The 25,944-nt window shown below is 35.1% G+C and overlaps 1 protein-coding gene across 3 annotated transcripts in view; it reads left to right on the top strand.

Moving 5' to 3' along the window:
- Positions 1-2,241: 2,241 nt before the first annotated feature.
- LOC120626561 (zinc finger protein 768-like) overlaps positions 2,242-25,944 on the top strand; it is a 78,589-nt gene continuing 54,886 nt past the window's right edge. The window contains exon 1 of one of the 3 annotated variants that reach the window (XM_039894112.1): positions 2,242-2,623. The gene's annotated coding sequence lies outside the window, so the exon portion shown is untranslated. The remainder of the gene's footprint in view (positions 2,624-25,944) is intronic. The other 2 variants (XM_039894113.1, XM_039894114.1) reach the window with 2 other exon arrangements.

Raw genomic sequence — 25,944 nt, 5'->3', positions numbered from 1 at the left:
TTGGTTTTATAATTTTCGGATTAAGAAAGTTAAAAATTATCTCATAGTCAATATCTAAACTTATTAATTGAATAGAAATATCTGGTCTTAATCCTTAATAACTTTTATTTATCATAGATAGTGATTATCTCGATGAAAGGAACTCGACGAAAATACTAGAAACGGGCATGAATTAGAGATATGTGCATATCTTAGAATGGTATGATAACGCTCCAGAACAGCATATTATTAAAGAAATGCAATAAATATGCTATGACCGGACGGCCGATTGGCGCAATTTGCAGCGACCCTGCTTTCTGAGTCCAAGGCCTTGGGTTCGATTCCCACTACTGGAATATTTTTGTGTAATGAGCATAAATGTTTTTCTGGGTGTTTATATTTATGTTCTAAGTATTTATGTGTATTATTCATTAAAATATTCAACAGTCACCTTAGTACCCATAACACAAGCTACGCTTAATTTGGGACTAGATGGCGATGTGTGCATTGTCGTAGTATATTTATTTATTCTTTATCAATTTATTTATTCATTTATAAGTGTTTATGTACTTAAAAAAAAATGCGGTGGACTTTTTGTCCGAGTTAATTAAACGACCGAAAGCGCGACATAGCTCAATGTATCGCGAAGCTGAAGTGGCAATGGGTGAGGCGTATAGCTCGGAGGACCGACGGACGTTTGCCTCCCAAGGTGCTGGAACAAGGTGGCGACTTCGCACCGGCAAGCGCAGCGTTGGTTGCCCCTCATTAAGGTAGATACACCAAAGAACTAGTCGCAGGGAGTCACTGGGTACAAGCAGCTCAAAACTAGTGGCAATCCCTACATAATACCTATGTCCAACAGCGGATGTCACGTGGTTGGGACGGTGATGACGATAATGAAGATCCATAAACGATATGAATACCGAATAGTGTGGTGTCAGAATACAGCATGCATATCAGAATACTCCTCTTCTTGCGGGTGTTATACGAGCTGACTGAATGTAATAGATGACGCAGCTTCCTGTGTGCTACTACTACCATATACTGCGATCACCAAATCGTCTGCCCACCTTGGTGATTATGGGCAACCACTCCCCTTGGGAGAGATCTTTAGCCAGACAGTGAACTGTTATAAACTGTTGATAATGACGATGATGATTTTAAAATATAGAAGAACTAAGTAAGGCTCCAGCATCAATTCCTTGAAAAAATCTTTGTAAAGGTGTCTACATAAACACATATAAACAACTTCTTGTAAATATCCTTAAATCCTATTTACTTACAATATTTTTCTAAAAATAAAAATCGTTGTTTATACCTATATAAGAAAATAATCATTTACGAAAGTAAGTATTGCATAAACATCACGCATAAAAATATACATTTTTTTCGCGTGTTCACCATCGTATTGTGTAGCTGGATAACATCAGTTTTCAAATACAATTGCAAGCGAACCAACATTTTAGATAATTACCTCGAAACAATTACCATAAGTCTAAATCTAATTCTGTAATTCACTTAGATATAGTTAGATACTTCGTGCCTCGATCTTAGTTCTGAAACTCATAAATAAAACATTAAACATAGCAAATAGAATTTGCTTAATTCAATAATACTTTGAACAGAAGTATAATAGACTGCGACTGCATAACTCTAACAATCATAGTATCTCCATCATAATAATAATAGAAAATGTTGGTCTTTTAATGAAAAACTTCAAAAAAGGTCCTGCCGTAGCTAGTAAGAATACAAAGTGGATGATATTTTTAATGTTTAAAGACTTTTTTATACGTAGAACATCGAAGTGTAGCAGATACCAAAACATAAAATTCATAGAGAGCTCTATCAATGTAAAAAAAGTTCTTGCTGGAGCTAGTAAGTATACAAACAAGATATGTTATGTTTAAATTTGATTGTAAAGACTTATACGTAGAACGTTTGCGTGCATAAAAGAGCTCGATGCGCTTGACCGTCGGCCACGGAGGCTAGCGGCGAGGCGAGCGGCTACGGCGACGACGACGACGACGCAAGGGCGCCGTGCGTCTTGCCGAAATTATTCGGGGCTCGCTGCACAATCGATTTTTCCCACCCGATGCGGAAAATTCTTCGGGGCGGAGCGGGTGATGCACGGTGGTGGTGCGGCGCGCGGGTGTGGGGCGCGGGCCGCGGCCGGGGCAGGGGGGCAGGCGGAGTGCAGCGGGGCGGTGCAACGCGCGCCGCCGTCCCGGCCGACGGGCAGACAGTAGGACGGCGACGCCACTGTGAGTCGGTGACCACGGCGCGAAGAGCGCGCTCGCCGCACCGTGACATGTAGCGCGGCCGCCGCGCCGCAGCCTTGCGACCACACGCCGGTGGCGGCGCGCCGATGCGCCTGCCGTCCGGCCCGACGCCCGCGCCGCTCGACTTCCTAGCGCTATACCGAGCCTCGCTACCGGTGCCGCTCGCGCCTCTCCTCGAGCGAGCCCTTCCACCCGTCTGTATTGACGACCGTCGTCGGATGGAACCCGGAGTGCGCCGATTCGCATCAAGGTTAGACGAATATTTGAATGTGAGTGTTTGTGCACCGCCCGCCGCCGATCCTGAGCGCCCTAGCGCAACCTCGCACTTCAGCCGTACGCGCACTCCGCACACCGTTATTTTATAGGTACGTTCGAATTCACGCAGAAAAACTAGTGACTCACCCGTCAAGCTAAGCCTATAAAACTTTCCTCAACATCTATAAAAAATAATATTAATTTTTATTGCCCAAAATGTTTCATATTGCTACGTACAAAAACAATAGAATCATAGCCTTCTTTTTCATTTCCCCTGGCATGACAGGAAAATATAAATTAGAAGTACAAAAACACGTAAAATAATTAAAACCTTCTCAGTTCTGTGTTGTTTTTAATCAAAGATATAACTGTAAAATAAATGTAAATTCAGACAGCCCATAATTATTATTCGCTGTCAATTATAAATTCTTGAATTCTTATAGAGCGAAACATACTTACTGTACCTTGTACTATATGTACAAGTTTTTCACGACACAAATTTTCACAAACATCAAACACTACAGTGCGCGCATACCTTCTACATAGACTTTTATTTCATAATCTATTAAAGACTTGTGTTGCATGTAGGACGTATGTAATAAACAAATACGCTAAAGCTAAGATAATAATAAGCATTAGTCATTTTCCTTCAATTCAGGAGAATTCTATGGATACGTATTTGTATGTTATAAGTTATGGACGCCTCTGTATGAATCAATAGCACTGTTTTTTGCAAAAAATAATAACTCTTTTTTTCTTATTGGTGTAATTAACGGGGCTTAATAAAATATTGCAAAGTGCGTAGATCGTGTGACTGTTACGTGCTACGCTACTCTTCTACAAACTTGCGTACCTACAAACCTTCGTAACACTAAAGGCAATAATTGTTACCATCATCACCATTATCACTATATCATAGTGTGGAGTAGACAGTCTACTATGTTCTATTAAAAAAGTGGATAATGTGATATAATTAAAATAATAAGTTTTCATCAATATTACCTATTTTGGCTTTCATAAAAAGGTTTTCAGTACGGTTTATATATGTTGATATTTATTTGTATATTAATTAGGCGAAAATATAATACTTTTTTGTATTAAATAAATACTTAAAAAAATCTAAACAAGGTAGTTCTTGCAAGGTGTCTAATAAACGGTTATAAAAGGTAGCTTTTATGTGTTTACATTTCTATCAATTAATTTTTATTAAATCTATCATGTCTTAGCGACAGAATCATATTCAGCGGGTGTAACATGCATTTGTTAAATAAAATTGCAACAAATTAAGTACATTTGCAAGTAACTAAATTAACATCTTGATGTGTACATACTAAGTTTTAAAGTTATCTTTTTACATCTCCAAGTGATGTTTGGGTAAATTTTGCTCAATTTTGTTCCTTAAAATAGAGTGGAAGCGATATTGATACATTATTCTAACAACTCCCTGGTTGAATGGAATGCCGCTTAGGTCTAGTGGTTAGTGTGTGTCTGCGATCACAAGGATCTGAATTTATTTCCGGATCGGACCTGTCTTATTTTTTGGTGTATTTTAAGAAATTCTCAGTACCAGGTGAAAGTTAAGATACTGGCATTGTTCTATACCTTGCCTGGAAGAGCACGTTAAGCCGTCCGTCTTGGTTATGCTTTTCTGTGAGAGAGGAAGCCTTTGCCCATTCCCAGCAGTGGGATACGAATATGTTTAAAATAATAGCACGGACTGTAATATGATTTTGCTGTATTGTATTTATCTATTCAAATACAACATTGCCTTCATCTTATGTGATGAAAGACATAACTACTCGATGTTAAAAGTATAAATTTCAATAGTTTTACAAGGACACTTAGGTACATAACTATGACTAGGTTTAAATCTTCAAGTACAATATTTCATATTTCGATCTGCAATATCTACGATCATCTTACTGTTAAAATAGCATAGCATTTTGTTTTTGCATAGCAACGGGTCGAAAGTCACAAATTATCTAAGTTGATACAAAAATGTAAGCAACAACTCGGCAATATAATTTTTCATGGCTGAACATGGTATACTCTAAAAAAATATGTTTTTTTCCAAATTTAACAGCAATGTATAGAAGGAAAATAACATTTAAAGCGCACGCTATATTAAAGCTTTTAATGACGTTTTATCGTACCATTTTAAGATACTATCTTATATCTAATACTAGGTACTACTACAACAGATAATTCCGCTGAAATAATCCTTCCTTATATTATAAATGTGAGTGTAAGTTTGTTTGTTACGCTTTCGCGCAAAAATTACTTAAATGAAACTTTGGACACGTATTTTTGGAGGTATCAGAAGTAACATAGGATACTTTTTATTAAAAAAATACGTATATTTTTTACGAAAGATAAAAAAATTATCGTAAAAATGTCGGCGAAGCCGCAGGGCCTATCTAGTATTATAAATGTGAAAGTGTTGATGTATGTTACTCAATGAAGCAAAAACGGCTGAACGGATTTGAATGAAATTTGGCATGCATGTAGCCTTTGTCATGGAAAAGAACATAGGCTACCTTTTATCCCGGGAAAGAAGAGAGTTTCCGCGAGAATTAAAAAAACTTAATCAACGCGAACGAAGTCGCGGGTATGAGCTAGTATTATTATAAAAAATAATGCTTTGAAACTACGTTAATCAAGTAGTCGGGTTAAAAACGTACCACGTCTCCACAATGTGTTTTTCCTAAAATAATATAACATACATTATTTTCTCTATTGTTGGATGATAGAGGCAAACTTAGCCGCTTGATATCACCACGGTGTCACTTAAAGTTCTAAGTTAGCTTTCTACCTAGAGCAATTAATACCCATTTTATTTCATACGATATTTTTATTAGCTTACGCTTAGAATAAACTTTTTACTTTTTACTACTTTACGCAACTAGATAACCATAACAGAAACACACACAAACAAAGCTTTGAAATTCATATATTTTAACGTTGGGGGTTACAAAACCTGAGGGTGCGAGAACAAAGGAATCTTACGGCATTTTAAGAAAAAGTTCGGTAAATGTGTATTTACTAGGTAATTTAAAATTAAGCTACTTAGGTACCAAAAATTAAAAAAAACATTAAGTATCAACTGCCATCATCATCATCATCATATCATCCTATTACCGGTCCACTACAGGGTAGTCCACCACGCTGGTCCAGTGCGGATTTGTGGGCTGGAGTATGGACTACATTTTAATTATATATTACCTGAAAAATAAAAATTCCAAAGTTATTTATCGATTTGCATAGTATGTCATCTGTAGATTATATAAATAAGTATTACTACTTTAATGCATTTTTAACATCCAATAAAAACGTCGGGCTATAACGACTGAAACAACGACTGAAAAACCAGTGTGTCTGTTTGTGGCATTGAAGCTTCTAAACGAAAGCGTCTCACTGTTACTTCGTTGGTATTACCAAATCGTCGTGAACTTGAGCTATCGCTGTACAATCGAATAGTCTGCGGGATACCTAACTCCTCAACAATTTATAGCAGATATTTCATGTTTGGGCTCATTAGAATTGACTCCATGAACAAGTGTTACATAAATATGTTTGAGGCCAAATGGGATAAAGAAATGTAGCTCATGTCTTGAAAGCATTTAATTTTTTATTTGTTTTGACATCAACTTGGAGTACCTTTGTAACTTTTTATAAGGTTACGTGGAGCTCATGACGTCACGTAATCGGAAGACAGAATATCCTAGCTGACTCGGGGCAAATTAATCACAAACTGAACTTATTGAAATCCTATTTAGTACGCCAGCCACATTTATATACCAAAATGTGAAATCCTGTGTTTCTATTTTCTACATATCAATCATTTACATAATTTTAAAAGTTTCAATGCAATACTATGTTAGGCAATTAGTAACTATATCTGTGTACATATATGGGTGTGTGAGTCTGTCGCTTGATTTATGTATTTAGTTCTTAGACACTTATAATAAATAATTTGTATTACCATTTTGTCTGTCTTTTCAATATTAATTTATTTCAAATAGGTTTTTTTTGTTGAAGCACGTCAAGTTTGTTTGTTTGTAAGGATTATTCCACCGGTACGGAAGGTAGATTCTATCGTGTAGAAGCTCAGCAGTTGCTATTTTCCATCTCTTTATTAATAAAAAAAAATAGGACTGTATAAGCAAAATTTACTTTAATTTGAGATTTACATTTTAATGCCAGTTATATACGAATAGTAACAGTTTAGTAGGTAAAGCTTCGATTTCACTTCTTCTTTTTTCCGAGTTGGAGCCCAGGCACGCACCCCTAACTTTTTGAAGTAATGTGCATTTTTAATTTAAACAATTAAATATCATTTGCTTTACCGGTGAAGGAAAATATCGTGAAGAAAGCTGCATGCCTGAGCGTTATTTATTATGTTCTCCAGCATGGCATACCCTTTTAATTCTGTGAGGAGACTCGTGCGCTTTAGTCCGTTGTAGGTCCGTTAATAGAAATGTGAAAAAATTATACTTAAGGTGATAATAGCCATTTTGGTATACGATCCTTAAGTACTCAAGGGCGTTTCTTATGTCTATGAGGTCTACGAAGACAGATGAAGGCTTTGCATAATGCTGTCTGTATTTATAGTAACCATTTGTGTAAATATTCAATGTCTCAAGGCTAAATTATTATTTATAGCGCTATTTAATTTTATATGCTAAAATGACTTCGGTTTGTTTTGGCCTATTGAACTACATTCAATTTTTAAATATACCAACTCAACCAATTTATTGAAAAACGACAAAAAAAAACGACCGCACTTCTTCAACTGTAGGGGATGACCTCTAAACCAAATATTTAAGTAGTTAGGAGGTGAGTAAAACGTAATTTGCGTCTTTAAGCATTTAAATATCTCTTGCTGTATATGCACACTGTTGAACAGTAGAGGAAAATTTTGTAAGGAAGCGTAGTTGTCGATGGCATACCTACTTTTACATTATCTGCTCTGTAGTAGGCTGTTAATGGGTGGATAGTAATAAAGTTAAAAATGGTAGCTTTATACTGAACGTTTATTCATGAATGAATTAATATTTGTCAGTAGTGAATTCAGTTCATACTATTACTTAGCAAACATATTTAGAATTATTTATTACTACCATGTTTACTGCAATTAAATCATGTCCACGCGCCAACAAAACTATTAGGTTTACTTTTTGACACATGACATAGTATTTCAGGTTTGCTTAATAGCAAACCTTTAATTACATCAAAAACTTGAATTTTAAACCCAGTCGATGTTAGCTCGATAGTGTGTGCGAAGGCTAAACTTATGAAGCACTTAGTAGAAAATACCAAAAATATTATAAAGTATCTATTCCAACGCGAATAATATGGTAATATTCAAGGAAGTTTCTACATCATCTTTTTAATCTAGAATAATTGCATATTTTAATTAATAGATAATATTATATTAATCATTTTTTAAAGTTTTTGTTATGTTCATTATTTGCTTCTGAATAACAAATCTTACGTACGGCAGTTGGTCCTACTTATAATATCCAAGTTTTTAAAACGTTTGTTACATCGGAGCAACAGCAAGCTCTGAAGTGAAACCTTTGTATGATAAAAATTACAGGTATCTTTTAATAGTTTTCTATTTTATTTATTATGTTAACAATTTATTTCTTGCTTATATGTAAAATCGATTTCAGACTTACCGTTCAGATTAAAGTTTTTTTTTTTGCATTTGAAAGCCCAATTCTTGAAGAAGATAATATATAATAGAAAAGGTATCTTAAGAGCAGATCAAACAAGTCGCAGATACAGTAAATAATATACCTCTAAATCCTCTGAAGTATTAATTCGGTTTTCATTTACACGTTGTATAAGTTGACCGCACGGACCGTCCGGAGTCGCGGGTACAGTAAGTCAAACCTATAACAGTGTGAAATCACTTAAATATCTTCGACTTAAACTTTTATATTAAAAAAATCTCAGAAGAATAGAAAATAGCGCTTTATGGTTTGTTGGTTGGAAATTTGTTTAAGTTACAATAGCCTCATGTCATCTACCTACTCATCAGCTTTTCCAAAGGATTTATTATTATCCGTATTTCCCAATGCATGAACTATAATCGTTGAGGAAATCTCCTAGTACTTAACCTTTGACCTGTGAATAACATATAATTAAATAAGTATTTCCGTTGGTTCCCTGTTGTGATTATCATTAGTTCAACAAATAGAATGGATCTTTCCCAGTGCACACGAGTAACTATAAAAATACACAAATCGCTTAAGTGCCTGTATTATGAAAATTAAGCTTAATTTGCTATACCTACTCCGCGAAAAGCAGGAGAATCTGTATGGTGTAATTTTTATAATCTCTTCTATCCTTATACATAACCTTATACATAATATTACAGGCACTTATTGGATAGAAGCAAGCGTTACTTTGCATTTATAATTTCTTCAATCCTTATAATCCACACCAAACAGATATTCGGCAGTGTACCCTCTACGCACGTTTCGCTCCGAAACCGGAGTATCCTCAGGAGATGTTGACTTTACAATGAATAATTGTAAAGAAACGTGCGTAGTGGGTACATTGCCGTAGATCTGTTTGGTGTGGATTATAAGGATTGAAGAAATTATAAATGCAAAGTAACGCCTGCTTCTATCCAATAAGTGCCTGTAATATTTGAAGAGTTCCCTTGACTTCTCTAGGATCCCATTAGAATTATTACATTTTAACGTGGTTTATGAGTCTCACTCTGTAATTTCAAAATTGACGTTGAAAACTTGATGGCTAATAGAAGAGTGGCTAATGGTGTTATCCCGCTCTATCATCAGACCCTGCATGTTGCTGAAGTACAGTAAAGAAGTTCCTATGGCTACCTTCGGCTTCATAAACATACCAGCTTCAAGGTAGCGTAATATTATAACTAGTGTTTAAAATCCTAGACGCAGGTCTCTTCTCTTAACGAATATAGGGTTTTAGTGTTTAAAACAACGCAGCTAATCGACTTCAGTATATGGTCATCATCTCATGTTAGTGAAATAACCGGGAACCGCGGATGTTGTGATCACTGGAGGCATTGGCTGGTACTGACAGTCTTCTTTTTAGAAAAAACAATACCAACGTTTCTTGGGCTGACCCGGGATCAGAACTCGTGATCCATAGACGAACATACACGAGACCAGCTTGGTGGCAACACCCCTTCCTTTTTTGCCGGGAGTTAAAAACATAAAGCATTTTAATGATTGTGCAACGGAACTGCCATTCTTACTGAACAAGGCTTGACCTGGTTCTGGAGTGCCTTAACGTGATATTGGAATATATGTATATCTAACATTGAGAAGAACAGTATTAAGGTATCTATCTAGGTTTATACCAATGTACAACTATTTAATACAGAAGTAACATAGGCCTTATTTATTTCAGAAATAATAAGATTTCAGACTCAAATAATCATTTACCAAGGCCCGAGTTCGAATCCCAGCTGTATCTTTTCTAAGTAGTGTGAGCTTTAAGCAATTAAAAAATTAGTGCCTTCAAAGGTGAAGGGAAACATCGTGACGAATGCCTGAGTTTCTCCATAATGTTCTCAAAGGCGTGTGGAGTCCAGCGGACAAGCTGTGCCATAAAAAAGCTATATAAAAAATATAACCGTATGTAACAGTATATAACCGTATGTAACTTCGTTATAAGTAACTTGCTGTCCCGCGGTTTCTTTCCAATAGTAGTTATCTCTAGTTTACACCAAGAATACCATATATTTTGACGGTATGAACATCACCTAGCTAATTATGTCTATATTATAAACATCATTCCATTTAATTATAATATTTTTTTGCTGTAACATACAGCCATATGCCTTTTTGTCCCCTTTTTATCCTGGATGACAAAGGGTACTTTTTATCCCGGGGAAATAAAAGCATGTCGACGTAGCGCAACAACTGCATGCGAGTAGCTGCATTAAATTTTGAAATGAAAACCATTAATATAATCTTACAATTAATTATGAGTTATATATCATTTAATTGCATAAAATTTAAAAAAAAATCTTGTAAATGGAGAAAACTGGGGCTTTTAGGTCATCACTGCTATGATGCGAAAATAAAATTACATTGTTGCTAAACAAAGTTTGGCAGTATCATGTATAATTTGTTTGTTGAAATATTTCTTTGAAAGCTTTCTCACACGATCTGTTCTTGTTATTTTAATAGTTAGGTGCATATCACTTTATCATATTTATAGAATATCAATTTCACGAAAAAAAATATTTTATGCACCTCGACTATTTTTCACTGTATAAAATTTCTTCTAAAGCATTTATCAGATTGTTTTATTGTAAAGGAAAATTATAGTTAACATTAACATACAGAGATTCGTACTCAATAAGAGTAAATAGCATTGCCAATAACGCTATTTTTATTTAAAGTTTGAACAAAACATATGGCTACTGCGGACCGTAGTAGATAGAGAAGGTAGGCAAGAGGCATGCAAGGCATGAGGTTTTCTGTAAGATTTTAGAAGAAATAAAATAATTCTCTAGTACATTATTACCCGCTAAAGTTTTCTATACGTAAGCCATGTACATTTATTTCACGGTGACTTGGTTGCAAAATATATATTTTTTTCTATTTACAAATATCTTTACGAAAACTTACTTCTTTTTTCAATTCTTATTTATAAACCATACCATATAAACACATCAAAATCCGCAGCGTTGTAAAGGAGGAATTAGCAGATAAGCAGACAGTAATGTAGACTGTTATGTAGAGATTCGAAACTTAGCAATAGGTACAATACTATACACTGCTGTAAACATATCATGTTTCTAGTTTCAGCTCAGAGTATCTCACTGAGCTGGTTATTTTATCGTTAAAGAGTTCAAGATTGAGTTGAATGTTGTGCGTTGATGACGAAAGTGTGTGTTTCTTTTGTGTTTTTTCTTAACAAAAACACTGTTATATTTGTGTGGCATAAAAACCTGAAAGCTGTTGCCTAGGCATCATCATACCTAACCATTGCTTCTTTTTAGTCCGGGAACAAAAACGCACGAGATTCTTGTGAAACCCAAAAACCCGATGAAGTCACTCGCATGGGTTTCTTAATATTATAAACTGCTGTAAACATATCATGTTTCTAGTTAAGCTCATAGTATAGAAGCATCGCACTGAGCTGGTTATTTTGTCGTTAAAGAGTTCAAGATTGAGTTGAATGTTGTGCGTTGATGACGAAAGTTTGTGTTTCTTTTGTGTTTTTTCTTAATAAAAACACTGTTATATTTGTGTGGCATAAAAACCTGAAAGCTGTTGCCTAGGGATCAACATACCTAACCATTGCTTCTTTTTAGTCCGGGAACAAAAACGCACGAGATTCTTGTGAAACCCAAAAACCCGATGAAGTCACTCGTATGAGTTTCTTAATTCTTTTTATAAGAAATCTGAAACTGGGTTATCAAATAGCGGTTATATAAAGATAACTACTGAAATTGAACTCACATAGTGCATCGTGCCCCAATGACACATTAAAACTGCCCGAAGTAGGTCGAGACCTGCTCAGCTTTGCGACAATGATGCCTGTATTACTATGCCGCTAAACCTTTTTTTTTTAATTTTATTACTATCTGCTTGAATAAATATTTAAAATCTAATAACATGCGATCGAGTCTCTGCTATTTGTTTTGCGAAAGTGCGTCTGTTTGTTTGTATACATGTTACATTTTTGGTTTGTTTGTTACGTATCCATACAAATATTATAAATGCAAAAGTAACTCTGTCTGTGAGTCTATCTGTATGTCTGCCTTATTTTTTATTACCGTCATCTTTTGACTCAAAGATAATCTTGAAGGGGGAGAAACAGGGAAAAGTTTGTTCAAAAGTCCTATGTTTATGAAATTCGATGTATGTAAATCGGCATTAAGGTTATCAGCTTTCTGAGAAAATTCTGTCCTTAAGATTGGTAAAAAAGGGGAAGAAAATTTCTTTAAATCATTAAGTCTGCAAACTAGTATTTTAAAAATAGTTTCATTTTTAAAGTATATATTCCAGTTAAGAAAATATTTACTTAAAGGGGTAAAACAGAGGTTGGAAGTTCGCGGTTAGTTTAATAATTATAAATTAGTTGGCATATAAGGCAGGGTACGTTCAACCGATCAGAAGTGCGAAATGCGGGAACCGGCCGGGCTCAGTAGAAGAAGGAAAAAAGATGGATGACTTCAGGTAATCAAATTAGGAATGCAGCATATGGGAATAATGGATGCTTTCAAAGCATAGTTATATAATATAGTAATAGTATAGATGCAGTTATAGTAATAACCCATGTAATAGTATATTATTACTTAATGTATTTATTACTATGAAAATTAAGCTTAATTTGCTATACTTCGCAAAAACCAGGAGAATCTAAGGATAAGGATTGAAGAAATTACACCATACGGTGTAATTTATAATTTCTTCAATTCTTATCGCAGGTTTCGCTCCGAAACCGGAGCATCCTCAGGAGATGTTGACTTTACAATGATTGATGTTGAAATTATAAATAACACCATGCAGATTCTCCTGATTTTCGCGGAGTATAGCAAATTAAGCTTAATTTTTATAATATATCATTGATTTCCGCAAAGTAACGCCTGCTTCTATCCATTATTTATTAGTGTATTAGTGACGGCCGTTTGGCGCAGTGGGCAGCGACCCTGCTTTCTGAGTTCAAGGCCGTGGGTTCGATTCCCACTACTGGACAATTTCTAGTAGGTATCCATAACACAATGTAGGTATATTATTTATAAAATTATTCATCACAACCCATAACACAAGCTACGCTTACTTTGGGGCTAGATGGCGATTTATGTATAGTCGTAGTATATTTATTTAGTTATTTATATATATTTTTAACATCCTTTAGTTGGATTCCTTTTTTATCATTTCATCATCGTCATCATTTCAGCCTGCGAACGTCCACTGCTGAACATTTTCCTTTCGCAATAAGCGCTACCACAACCCTCAGCCTTCCTCGGATGCCAAATTGTCTTTCAAACTTACAAAGTCAGGCACCCATTTATTTACTGACTTGAACCAACGTTGTATACCTATACGGAATAAGGTAAGGTAAGGTGAAACTGGAGTAGGCCCCTGGGTCGGCCATGTGCGATTGGCAATGTTTAAGTGACTGAAAATTAGTCAAATAGTGGGTCATTCAAGCTTCAAGAGCTAGAATAGATATAGGATTATTCGCGCACAGTTCAGTCGTTTGTTGAAATATGTTGAAAGAAGTTGCATAGCTATTTTTACGATCTGTACTGTAGCTGTGAAAAATCTTTACTTTAAGTATCTGTTATATTGAGAAAGGTTGTAGCAGTACGCTTCGTTTCGTTCTTTGTGCGGGCGAAGCTGCTGGACACCCGTGGGAGGAGGAGGGGTGGTGGCAACTATATTGTGATGTGACGTCACAACGCAGCACCTTGTCTATCCTTGTTTTTAGTTCTAAATGGCATACAGCCTACCTACTACGAATTTGAAAAAAAAATCTGATCCGCAATAATTTATTACGATTAGGTACGTATTAAATACAATTTTATTTAATGATCACGAACAAAACGATTACAAAAAGATTGCGTATCGAGATGTTATCTTCGTCTTTATTCGAAAATTAATTTTTACGGTTTATTTTTCTTCTTTGCTTTATCTAAGTTTTTTGCCCTTAGAAGACAAGGCTTTGGTGGCAAAATTCTTCTACTACTTAGACTACTTTTAACTTCATACACAACTTAGATGACTCTTTTTTACAGATTATTAAGGTCCTTTTTCAATCGTTTGTACACGTTTGTGACGTCATGTTTGATGTAACTATAAAAATCTGTGAAATATTGTAGGGAATACATATCCATATTATATTTCTGAATATGGACCGAGTTTATGGGTAAATAAATCGCACCTACGTTTTGGTGCTAAAACGTTAAAAAAGCACCAGGCGGGCGTTTAAGATAACCTTGTATTGCGACTCGACGTATCGCGATAACAAACGCACAATCTGACTTGACCGGCCTGATGTTGGCTCTTAATTGTTTCAGAAATATGTACAATGCCACAATGTACCAGCATCACAAATTCGTAAAAAGTCTAGTATACCTTTTTGACTCCGGCCAACTAAGGTTGTCGGTACTGTAAACCATTATCATATTTATCATAAAAGCGTAATGTTTATGATAAATATGTCAATGATTCACGATTTTGTAACAAAAATGATTGTATCTTGTACATGTAGATTTTGTTTCTAAGATCTTGTATGGTAAAAATTGTAATAATAATAAATATATTGCTTTACCCATATATGTAAATATACGCTACGGTATCTACGGCTATTATGTAATATATGTTACGGCTAGAGACGGGGCTGAAAATAAAGTTAAGATTTTCTAATGTTAAGTTTTCTCGTAAAAAGGCATTCAATGCTGCGATAGCGCTGCAGCAATGTGATAACCAATCAAAATTGCTCTGTGGTAGTCAGTTTGCCAAAGCCTTTTTATTTAACCTTACTACCTAAATATATTAAACCTGAAACTGAAGAATTAACAGCTCTTCATAACGACGTCACTAATAATGTGTGTGTGTAAATTTATTCAATGACCGTTTACGGGTTCAATGGTTAAACTAGGGGTTCACAGACGCACCCTGGTCTTATTAAAAATCAACAATAAATCTAAATTCAGATCCGTTACATAGTGACAGACACACTTGCACATTGATGCGCTTAAAGTCATAATACTTATTATTGTGGATGTGAGATAAGGGCATTGTTTTATTTTAATTATTGCACTGATTATAAATATTTCGTGTTGACCTACCACACTATACTTTTTAATGTAGAATAATACGCACTGACTCAACGTATTTTATTGCATCATTATAATATAATTAATGTAGACACAACGGAGTAATTTCTGTTTTTCTTCTTGAATCAATTTACATGTTTGCCAATTCCAATTTACATTTGTAAAAAAAAACTTAATACCTTACCCATATGTAAAGATGCCACTTGCAGGTTGGGATTGCAACCTTATTAATACATTTCAAATATTAAATATAATATAAAATCTAAGAGACAAGTGGAGCTGATAAAACGTAATATTTCTTCTTATAAACGTTATCTCACGTGATCACTATTATTAACTTTTTTTTAAGAATACTTTCCGACTTTTATAATCATTATCATAATATACATCAATTGTAAATATATCTTGATTTTTGAAAATAAGATTTGAAATTTGTGAGCGTAAAACGAAATGACAAAATGACAAAAATAATAATTTTATTTTGGAAGTTTTTTTTTTTTATAAATTTTTAATAGTGTTTTTTAATTTATTTTTAAGCATTGTTAATAATTAAAAAAAAAAAGAAAAAGAATAAATGATAGAAATAATTAATTTTTATTTTTAAGCTTACTAAATCAAGCTTTTAATACCTTGAGTTTGTATTTGATATTATTACTATAGTGCTGAAAGTGGACTTAGTTGAAATACAATGCCGCATATGCCAATCAATTCAGAAAAACTTGCGTTAGCACCACAAAGCGAGTGAATGCAATTTTTAAGTAGATAACGTTACTGATAACACGTACGGTTTTCAAGGTTATCAGGTGTTATAAATTGCCTATCAGATAGCGATGGTGCGAATGAGAGATATATGCAGTTTTGGTCAGCGACCTAAGTAAATTTAACGTCAAACATACCGATTGATTTTACAAAAGACATGATTTACAATGGATCTATCTGGATTTCTTCTGACCTAAGTGCACGGGACAGCATCGTAAATCACTGATTAAATTATATTTACTCAGATATTTACAATTTAACCGAAAAATGCTTCTGCGAATCAGACCCCTCAAAAACCATAAATTAGGAACCGGCGGAATCATTCGCCTATGCAAAATCTTGATTATTTGTTTCAAACATAATTTGTTTCAAACATAATTGAGTAGGTACTAAAATTACTAACTACCTATCTTAAATATTATTTTATTTAAATTTTCCAGTTACCTAGACACGCATCGGTCTGGGTTTATAATTAACCGGTTTTAGCGAGGCCATTTGATTTATACGATTTTTTTTTCTACCGACTTCCAAATCGGAATCAGAATCATTTTTGTTTTGCCAGAATATGGTATAAGTATTTAAATAATTACATAGGTGTTAGTTATAAATGCGGCGAGTTAGTAAGGGGGTACTTACTTGGACACCATCCATAAAAAGTCTCACAAGTCGTCAACATAATTATTAACTGAATAGCTGTTGCCCGCGACATCGTCTGCGTTTCATTTTGTTTTTTGATGTGGCATTAAATTTAGTTGGAGATCTATGTATCGTTAAGCCTAAAATGAGCGGTTTGCTGCTGTCCGCTGAGGAGTTCTGTCCTCTATCTACAACCACAGTTTGGGCAAAATGAAACACATTATAACCTCTATAGTGCAAAAATAATTATTTAAATCGGTTATAATATGTCGCAGTTATAGTGTAAAACCGTCAAACACTCATCCCCTCTCCCAAAGAAACCGACCGTAATGTCGGTATAAAAAGTATCCTATATTACTTCTAACACTTCAAAGAATATGTGTTCAAAGTTTCATGAGGATCGGTTAAGTAGTTTTTGCGTGAAAGCGTAACAAACAAACTTACATTGACATTTATAATATTAGTAGGGATAGTGATTAATTATAGAAAAATGTTTCAGTTTTCATATAAAAGTAAAATTACGTCTTCAATTTTTAATAAGACTTATATTTTCGCTACAACAAATCTAATTAAGTGCTCATTAAAGGGTTTATATTAATGACAGTTTTTGGCTTATTAAAATCTATTCAAATATACAGTCATATATGCATTCAGATAATGTACTCATCGTCAAAATACTGGCTATGAAATAAAGAGTTTGGTAATTCGATCACCTTTACGCATTTAAAACTAAACTTCGACTGTAAGGGCCCTACTAATAAAAGTCGAATAGCTGGTGATTAGTTACAAAATGTTTTCTCTGTATCATTCATCAGTAATTTGACATTCGATAAAAGAATACAAAACATGATGCTAAGAGCCTGTGGGGCCAGAAATGGCGCTAAAATATAAAAGTGCACGTACATTTGTGGCTGCTTGTCGGTAAAAAAATTAGGTTGGTACGTATGATTAAAGCGATAAATACATAGCCGAGTCCATCCGCGTTGTCCATCTTAATGACCAGTCACAAGAGTCGTTCAAACGAATGTTAAAACCCAATGTCCCCTAAATATATACTTAAACACTTGTAACGGTTCTAGGCAGAGAGTAATTACGCACTGCAATGTGATTAAAGCATATGATAGGGTTATGGATAAATTTTTAAAAGAACAGTTTTTAATTTGAACAGGTTGAACGCTGCAATTGACACTTGTGTTTGGGCTAGGCTGTTACATAACCTTCATTCGTGCAACAACCATCGTTCTCATAGATCGCTGGATTAAGCATCGTTCGCAGTGGACTATCGAGTTAACAACATGATAATATGTTTTATGATTGACTTTGGCAGTGTAGGCATTGGCTTTTCTTGGATATTGTAGATAAGAAAAATGCATGTTGACGTGATAACGCGTAGACTACCGTTAAACTGCCACGAATTTATATAACCGAGAATATTTAGGTCACGGCAAGCATAGGAGTTATTTTTTAACAATCATGCAATAAATAGATGTGGGGAAACCTCAAAAATCAAAAAGTATCGCAAGATAGATTGACGAAAGGAATACTTGAAATAGTAGCAATGTATAAACTTATAATAGACCTGTGCCAGAACCGATTCTGTACATTGAAGATATTTTGAAAAAAAAAAACGTTTGCAGGGCACTTTGTAATCAAAATACTTAAGACAGTTCTGTTTCTCTTTTTGTCTTTCTGTCTGTATCTTGACCGTAAACTACTGAATAAAAAAATAAAAAAAAATATAGTACGACAATACACACATTGCCATCTAGCCCCAAAGTAAGCGTAGCTTGTGTTATGGGTACTGAGATAGCTGATGAATATTTTTTTATGAATATAATACACATAAATACTTATAATAGACAGATAAACACCAAGACTCTGAAAAACATTAATGTTCATCACACAAACACTCTCCAGTTGTGGGAATCGAACCCACGGCCTTGGACTCAGAAAGCAGGGTCGCTGCCCACTGTGCCACTCGGTCGTCGAATGAATGAATGAATAAATGAATTCAAATGAAACTTGGCATGATCTGAGTTCAGAGTTAGGCTACAGTAGGGGCTAGGCACCTTACAGTGGGCCGGCAATGTTATCCTTTCGCCTTCTGTATGAAGGATCTAGAACCGCGTAACTCTCGAGGGCCCAGAACAGGGGTTTCTACTAGTTGAATCGTCCAGGTGTGCAAAAGCATTTAGCATTTAGTTAAGAGTCAGACTACGAGTTAACTCTTCAGCAGACATCAGCGAACTCCCCAATAGGCTAACGACACTGAATACATATAGCAAAATATATTACGACAAATTCACCGTTAGGACTTAATAATAAATACGTCGTATCAGCCAATGGTCTTCACGCAAAAAGCCTCGACCAACATCTTAAGAAGCTTTTGCTTGGTTGTTGGATCAAGGGTCGGATACAGAAGGCAGTAGTCCTTGAAACGGCACGTATTGTGAGGAGGTTCCTCACTCTGGAGCCCTGACCGCCGGTTGCTTGGGCATTCAAAAGCCCCGCAAGCAGATGGATGTTTTATCTTATTAATTTTTAATAGAATTTGAAAAAAAAGAAACAATAAATGATAGAAATAAATTAATAAATAAAAATGTTAAATATTTTCTGGTTGACAGGTTAACCTGTCGAACAAGTCAACTAACAATGCGCTAAAAATTACTATTCTATGTTGAGATTGACCGATGCAAAATTATCTTTCGAACTTCCAAAGTCAGTCGTTGACAACGTTGCTTTCCTACAGCTATCGACTAACTGGTGATTGCAGCTCCAAAAGCATGAATAGGTTACATATCATTCGCGCACAGTCTATAGTTGGAATATGTTAAAAGAAGTTAGTTTGTATACTGGGAACTACCAGTGCAATCGAAAGAGTCTTCACGTACTCTGCGTCCCGTAGTTAACGTGGGAGAAACCGCAGGGCACAGCAAGCTATTTATATTTGTCAGCCAAGCGGGCCTTGCTATTTATTGTTTTGATTTATATAGCTTGAACGTTACGCGGTTGCGGACGCGAAATGTATTCATAAACGATGTTTGTTTACTTAGCGCCCATCCTGTCACACGACTAATTAATAATTTGGTTAGTAGTTAAGTGTAGATAAGTAGACTTCACATGTCTTTGATAGCATTATTGAGACATACAGCTGTCCTCACGATATTTTTCATCACCGCTAAAGCAAGTGATATCCAACTTCTTTAAACGCATGCCGCATGCCGGGTATAGAACACAGTCCCCCGAAATGGTAACCAACACAGCCACAAGACTATGAAAGATAAGGCTACAAATTACTCGTTAAATTTATTGGAGTTTCCTTAAACCAATTCAGTTCGGAAAAGCAATTATAAATAAATAAATATATTACGACAATACACACATCGCCATATAGCCCCAAAGTAAGCGTAGCTTGTGTTATAGGTACTTAGATGCCTGATGAATATTTTTATGAGTTATATACATAAATACTTAGAAAATACATATAAACACCCAGACACTGCAAACATTCATGCTCATTACACAAACATTTTCCAGCAGTGGGAATCGAACCCACGGCCTTTGGCTCAGAAAGCAGGGTCGCTGCAAACTTCGCCAATCGGCCGTCAAAGCCGATTAGGAGTAAATTTTTAAATTGGAAGACGCAAGCACAGTCCACCAATCCGCCCAGTGCGGGGCCAGCGCGGTGGACTACAGCCTTCTCATTATGGGGTGGTAATCTAATCTTTTCGTTTTCTTTATTTAGAACCTAAGACCGCGCAACTCTGAGGTCCCAGGACAGGGGTTTCTTCTGCTAGAGTCCTGGAGGTGTGCAAGAGCCTTCCACAGCCACCAAGAGTGACAAATTAGAGTTTGTTCTTTTGTGGTTTAGGTACTATTTATGTTGGTTAAGTATTGCCTACATTGGCCTCAAACTAAACGCCAGCGCACTAGAGTTCCTTTTTAGAATAACTACATCCTGTCAAATCTAGAATAGAATATATAAAACGAACCAGGTTTAACATTGATTTCGATTGGCCGAAGGATAACCATTAAAAGATATCTGAATAAATTAATATAATAGTTTATCTGACCTTGGTTAACTAAATTTAGGATAATGCTGATTTAACACTAAAAAGGAACATCGCACTTTAATTGTTTCCTCATTTATTTTATTATAATTCGATTCGTTTGATTTATATTGATTAATTACGATATATTTTATTATTGTCCTTTCAGGCAACTAGTAAGGGGGTGCCCTATTTATTTTCCGTGGGCCCCACGCGAAATTAAAATTATGGCTATCAAGATAGTTAAGTATAGTGTTCTGCAATACATCAAAATGTGCAAGGTCCTCGATGCGATGGGAGCACCACTGTTATAGCAAGGGAATACACACTGACACTGATTTAATATATAAATGGGCTATTGAGTGTAGTTCTGTTTGCTGGGTATTTGGATTATGACAAGTCAAGGCGGAGACTTGCGATTATTTATTTATACCACCATAATTAAATAAATAAATAAATATACTACGACAATACACACATCGCCATCTAGCCCCAAAGTAAGCGTAGCTTGTGTTATGGATACTAAGATGACCAATGAATATTTTTATGAATAATACTTATAATATACAGATATACACCCAGACACTCCCACTCCCATCATAGTTAGAGATTTTAAACTAAGATTTTCGTGGTTAATAAACATTTCTTAAATATAGTTCCACGGTTCCAAAAATCCCGTCATGACCACGAGCCATGCAACTTGGTCGACATATCGGCAAATCCAAAAATATTATCTTCTTATGTACCCGTTAAACTATATTTAAGAAAAACAATGTTCGAGAGTTTAAAATTACACGGTCTTGTGAAACTTTCGTATTCATTTAAAAAAAAACGATCTTATTGTATTGTTGATGTAAGTTAAATCTTTGTAAAAACCATAGAAAAGAATCTATCTTTTCATATATCGCTATGGAGCTCCTAACAGTTATCATAATACTTTTCACAAATATCATGTCATGTTAAATGTAGGTAGCATCTGTTAGATGACTTTTAACGGATTACAGTTCGATTATAATCAACATTATTTTCTTTAGAGCTTTACATGCATTACATTTATATTTAAAGTATCTTGTAATAGAAAATTTGTTTACAAGTTAGGTACTTAGTTTCAGACTGTGAGATGAGATATAATCAGTGAAGTGATAAAACCTGGAAACATTCGATATGAAGTTTTACAATTGTAATCATTCCAAAACTGGCCTGTCATGTTGGCGTAGTAGGCCAAGCGTCTTTATTTAACAGTCAACCTTTAGGCGGAGTCTAGTAAAATAACCCATTCTAGAGACGGGCCTCTAATTCAGACTAAAACGCAGATATTTTGGATATGTAACTAACGTATGCAATTCAAATTTCTCACGTTCAAGCCGCGATCTATTCGTAAACGAGTGCGTAGCATTGGCGCGAAATCCATCCGCGTATATTTCGGGCATAGCAACTGCAATCGAAAAACCAACCGCCGCCGACGGCCACGCACTCATGCGCACCTCACAACACATGCACACACAATAGTTACCTAGGTTATATAACGCACACACGTGTATTCTAGTCGCGCTAACATTTATGTCCGGACGCATACTTTGCCCTTGAGCGATGCATACTACTAGATATCAAGATAGATATTCATTAGCGCATTGATAAAAAAAAAGAACAATAGTATATATACTTTCCTGATTGTCTGACGGCTTTATTTTAAGGATGTCATCGAGGTGTCCATCCTTTTCAGAATATCGTGATATTGAATTTGTTACCATGCTCGTATTGTAAAATGTGGCAGTTCATGTACAAAACTACTGAGTGTAAAGTTTTAAATTGCAGATATATCGTTGCAAAGAAGGTCACTAGTTATTGACATTCGGTTGAGGAAGCTATTGTTTCAAGTTCCTGTCTTTTGTAACATATTACAAGACTTGCAACAGTTAGTGACGTAATAATTTACAGATCATGTATGGTACAGCGTCTCGGTCATTTGTTTCAGTTTATTAAAAACCGCCGGTAACCATTTGTTTCCCTGGGATAGAGTATCAATAAGCTATTATTATTTTTAAATTGCATGGCAGCGTTACTGGGGTGCCTTTACAAGTAAGAAAGCCGTTTATCATCGCTAGGTTGCCATATATATGTGTATATATAATTTGGCACATATATATTTAAATAAGTGCCCAATTCTATTAAGAACAGCAAGTTAAGCCGAGCGAACGAGACGAACTAATAAACAAAAATACACTTTCTCATTTCTAATGTTAATGTGGTAGTGAGATGATGGCGATAACTATTTTGTAAACTTAAACATGGTCTAATAAAAACCCGTAATAAACTAAGCAGAGTTTTATACAGCTTGTGGTGTTATATCAGAAGCTCTAGCTCTCGTATGGGTGTTTTAATTTCTGATTAGATTACGTATAAATGCTCCGAAAACAAGCCTCTCCGTTGTCGGATATATCTCATATTATAAGAATAAGATTATCAAGATCATCAATAATATTATAGGTATAATATTCTTATACCATTTAAATATAATATGATTTTTATGTTAATAAAATGCAATCAATGTCATAAAATCTTGTTGACCTGTCACTACTTTTGTAAGTCCTCTAACTTTTTTTAGATTTTGATATTTTTAGCAGTTCCGGGTTCGGATTCTCACGGTAATAATTGTACTAAACCCAGAGCAAGCAACAAGTTTCTCGTCAGTTCTTCTAATTGAGACTGTATTACGAAATAGCTGTTTTCAAACTTTATTATAATAGCTGTTGCCCGTGACTTCGTCTGCGTTTTTCGAAAGACATGTGGCATTCGATTTAGGTGTAATTCTACGCATTTTATGTATTTAGGATAGCTAAGCCTTAAATGACGGGTTGGCTGCCGTCCGCTAAGGAGTTGTGCCCTCTATCTCCAATCAAATTCATCAGATCTACACGAAATTTGGGCAACATTAAACATAAATTATAACCTCTAAAGTACAAAAGTAATTATTTAAATCGCTTATCATTTGACGGCGTAGTGGTGTAAAATCGTCAAACACCTTCTACCCCACTCCCAAAAGAACTGAGCTTAATTTCGGGATAAAAAGCATCCTATATTAATTCTAATACCTTCAGAAATATGTGTACAAAGTTTCATGATGATCGGTTTAGTAGTTTTTGCGTGAAAGCGTAACAAACAAACTTACATTCACATTTATAATATTAGTAGGGATAGGGATAGGGATAGGGATAGGGATAGTAAGATTACCATTATTAAGATCGAGAGAAGAGCAAGAAAATCAAATTGCTTGTAAGAGAATCTCTTAAATTGGTAATTTTGGTTGATTTTTATATTGCCAAACGTTTTTATACCGGCAATAGAATAACAGTGAAAGCCTAGTTGTTAGGGCATCGGCCTTCCTAGGGGGGAAAGAGATCGATCGCCGGCACTAACCTCTAACTTTTCGGAATTATGTGCATTTTGTTAACTAAGATAAGGCTTACCTAAGGACGCTGACTAGAAATAATTTTGTAAATAGATTGGTAATATCATTGGCTTTAACGGTGAAGGAAGACATCGTGAGCATACCTGCATACCTTAGTGTTCTCTATAACGATCTCAAAGGTGTGTGAAGTCTACCAATCCGCACTTTGCCAGCGATGTAGACTACGGCCGAAACACGTCTCATTCTGAGAGGAAACCCGTGCTGTGGAGTGGGCCAGTAATGGGTTTATATTAGGAGTAGAAAAGATACATATTATGCGAAAGTTTTAACTCTCTATTTATTACGGTTTACGCGATTAAGTCCGCTGGGAGACTGGCGGACGTACATACTGACAGCAGAGGCCTAGTAGAGAACTAGCCATGCAAGAGTTAGAGCACTAATGCGGTTTTATTATATCTTGAATCTGATTTAACTCTAAGCTCTGTTAAAATAAATAACAATGCATTTAATAGCTATTTTGTTTCAACGCGCCGGTTCCAATGTCTTCCTTTTAATTTTGTAGTTTTGATGTAGGTACGTATTTATTTAAATTAGTTTATAGCAGTCTAGCGTTCCGTCTGTGTAACCGTCTGTCTGGCTTGGAGGTCAAGTTACTATAATTGTGAGTGTGTGCGTAACTTTTTGATAAAAGTGAATAAACTTAATAAAATTAGTAGGTAGTTATATATAACGTTGCGATTATTCGCTTTTATAGTCAAAATAACATATGCTTAGAATTCACCTTTCCAGATAGAAATGGAAAAGAAAATGCAAACTCAACTCAACTACTAGCTGCTTCCCGCGGTTTTACTCACGTTAACTAGTGGTTCATAACGAGATTCCTGCTATAGCTTGATGGCGCTTTACATTAATGTTATAATATCTATTAAACTAAGTATTTAAATAATACTCTTTATTGCGCAAGATTGTTTATAATAAGGTTGTCTTGATTCAAGCCTTTTTTTTGTAAGGTTTTTTATAATCGCCATCATGGAAAACACTTTATAAGTATCAAATTTCTAAATAGTAGTCACGTATGGCTGATTTAGTCAGTGCGCACAGCTGAAGCTGCTCGATTGTAATTTTTTTTCTGACTTGCTCTACAAATACCATTATTTCAAGCTGATATTATTTGATTTTAAAGCGAAATGCACAAGTTAGTTTAAAACTATACTAACCGCTATAGGCGTTCCTATAATATTTCAAGAGTTCCCTCGATTTCTCCTCGATCCTTCATATAGATCTTCGCCAAAATGCAATGGGACCACAATTGAGGTATATTTTACCAAACAAAAAATAATTAAATCGGTTTATAATTGCGGTTGCAGTAATGGCGTAAGAAGATAATATTATACAAAAAAAAAAACATACAGCAGAATTGAGAACCACCTCAATGCGGATCTATGTTTGTCTCCTCTCCGTTGGTCATATTATTACAATGATGTTAAAAAGCCCTAAGCAATACTTTCAAGGTACGGAACCCTCAGTGCGCAATATAGCAAGTACTTGATCCATTTAATTTAATAGCATTCATTGTTTTTAAGGATGATCTGAGCATGATTAATGCCTAACATAATATTACAATACTATTTTATTTATTTATTCAGCAACTTTAAATAAATAATAGAAAAACTAGCTTACATCACGATATATTTTTCGAATGTTGTTTTGAATTGAATTGAATGGTATATGAATTGAAGTTTCCTATTTGTCGTGGACTTAGAGAAAGGGTGCGAGCCC

The sequence above is a fragment of the Pararge aegeria genome, chromosome 9 (assembly GCF_905163445.1).
Source record: "Pararge aegeria chromosome 9, ilParAegt1.1, whole genome shotgun sequence".
Taxonomy (NCBI): Eukaryota; Metazoa; Arthropoda; class Insecta; order Lepidoptera; family Nymphalidae; genus Pararge; species Pararge aegeria.
This window is presented reverse-complemented; position numbering and strand designations above follow the sequence as displayed.